Genomic DNA, 2,500 nt, shown 5'->3' on the forward strand with positions numbered 1-2,500 from the left:
CAGAGAGGGGTCGATATCATTCACGTTATCGTTTATAAACAACCAAATATGTTTGTCCGAGCACGTGTGTAGGTGTGTCAAAAATTCTATGTTTTGATTGGTCAAAAATCTAATACTGGGTAATTAACTATTATTTTTTTGTACTTTACGACAGTCGCAGTTGTGTAACCGCACTGTTAGTCTGACCGAATCGAAGTCTCATAATACACAATAGCCATTAGTATTCCGTCGGGTCCCAGGTCGGGACACACTGGCTGTATCGGTGGCCATTACGACGCGCTATGATTGGTTTTTATATTTTCATAATCGGGACCGTTGGGACACGGCAACGCCAGCCTCTGGAAACAATAACACGTATTTAAAACTTTTGGTCAGGAAACTCGTCCTTCCTATATCGACCGATTAAAATGATCCATATCTTGGGGGAAAAGTCTCAAACCTGGGACTTCCGCAAAGACTTCTGTCTCTGAAGTCGCAAATTTGAAAGGTTTTTTTTCCAAGATAGTGTCTTATTAATCGATCGATATTAGAAGGACGGGTTTTCTGGCCAAAATGTTAAATACGTTACTGTGAAGAGTACGGCCGATGGGACGTGTGTGTGGCGTGGATTTGTGTGGGGATGAGTTGCGTAGGGACGGGAGGGGGGGGGGGGGGGGGGGAGGTATTGGTGGTGGTCGGGTGACCCGTGTCTCACCCCTAATTATTATGTGTTCCGATTGGTTTACACATAAACCAGTAACTGCAGTACCCTGGAAAAACTCGTATTTTTAAAAGTTTTTTTTTTTATTATATAGTGCAATGTCCACTAAACGTGCTCAAAGCGCTTTAAAAGGGTTCCCCTGGCCAATAGCAACATTTAACATGTAGGACGGGACATGACGCCTGTTAGGCAATATTACAGTTTCTCCGGACAGAGACAAAGCTGTTAAAGGCCAGGTAATCATTTTACACCTAAGTTCGGTGAGAGACTGTGAGTAAAGAACATTTTTCAAGGACTCAACTATGCGCCGAGCGAGGCTCGAACCCAGGACCTTCCGATCCCAAAGCGAGTGTCATATCTTTTTCTTCTATCACAAGACCACATAGCTGCACATTATAAAATTTGGCAAGAAAACCCGTCCAATAGATAGTTCGAAGATGACGTCACTCAGGCCTTTGTTATTGTTTTTGCCATCCGCGTTTGTGAGTTGTTCTCACTGAACTGTATTAACCAGACTATAAAAGTTAATGGTTACACAGAGTTTGTGTGTTGGTCCGTTATACTTCCGGATGGCAATGTTGTGAACTTCTTGGCCAAGCGCATTCTATCTATAGAGAGTATGCGCTTGGCAAAGATGCTCATAACATTGCCATCCGGAAGTATAACGGACAAACACACAAAACTGTGTGTATCCATGAACGTTTATAGTCAGATTAATACAGTTCAGTGAGCATAACTCATAAACGCGGATGGCAAAAAACAATAACAAAGACCTGAGTGACGTCATCTTCGAACTATCTATAAGCATTCAACAGTACACACAGTTTTGTGTGTTGGTCCGTTATGACAATGTTGTGAACTATAGATAGAATGCGCTTGGCCAAGGAGTTCACAACATTGCCATCCGGAAGTATAACGGACCAACACACAAACTCTGTGTAACCATGAACTTTTATAGTCTGGTTAATACAGTTTGGTGAGAACAACTCACAAACGCGGATGGCAAAAACAATAACAAAGGTCTAAGTGACGTCATCTGCATACTATCTATACAGAAAACTATGGGTTAACTTCAGCGTTTATAATATGATCGAGAAAATCGTGTGATAACTAGTCATCCATTTGGCGGTATAAAAACAATAAAGAGAAAGGTCAAGTTACAAATTCCATGTTTTGATTGGTCAAAATTGTACTAATTAATTAGATCAAACGACCACTTACATTCCCCGGAATTAGGGCAGCGTTCCGTCCAAGGGCGTCCTACTAGCGCTGCGTCCGTTTCTGTTTCATCTTGATCTTCCTCTGATAGGACGGTGCTCTCTTAAGGTCTAAGGAGATGGAGGAGGAGGAGGTGGAGGAGAAGGAGGAGGAAGGGGATGAAGCACTTCTGGTGGAGTACGACAACAGTACCTCATGGAATACGGTGTGACGACATGATGACAAGTATGACGTCATGTTGACGTCATCACGTCTATGACGTCAAAAACGAGTTCTTTGAAAATTCTGGAAAAAAAAAAAAGGAAAATGGTGTTAAATGTTAATGAATAGTTTCTTTTAAAAAAACTTTTTATCAATCTATGACTATTAAAGACAAACGTTTCAATGATTTAAATTGAATAAAAGGGGTGGGGGTGGGGGCGATTTCTCAACGATTAAGACCCTCAGGTTTGTCCAAAAAAATCCCAAATCGATAGCCTTATTAAAAACGAAAGAAAACAGCACTCAGACCAGGTTCTGCAATCACGAATCAATGCTGATCTCAACTATTTTTTTCCAAGCACCATCCGAATCTGCCCGAAA

The 2,500-nt window shown here is 41.5% G+C and overlaps 1 protein-coding gene across 3 annotated transcripts in view; it reads right to left on the reverse strand.

Annotated features, from left to right (window-relative positions):
• LOC144957371 (potassium voltage-gated channel protein Shaw-like) overlaps positions 1–2,500 on the reverse strand; it is a 295,525-nt gene that overhangs the window by 89,439 nt on the left and 203,586 nt on the right. For all 3 annotated transcript variants that reach the window (XM_078888582.1, XM_078888583.1, XM_078888581.1), the window contains exon 5: positions 1,922–2,203. The gene's annotated coding sequence lies outside the window, so the exon portion shown is untranslated. The remainder of the gene's footprint in view (positions 1–1,921; positions 2,204–2,500) is intronic.

The sequence above is a fragment of the Berghia stephanieae genome, chromosome 11, assembly GCF_034508935.2.
Source record: "Berghia stephanieae isolate SIO BIC M18660-M18661 chromosome 11, UCSD_Bste_1.3, whole genome shotgun sequence".
Classification (NCBI taxonomy): domain Eukaryota; kingdom Metazoa; phylum Mollusca; class Gastropoda; order Nudibranchia; family Aeolidiidae; genus Berghia; species Berghia stephanieae.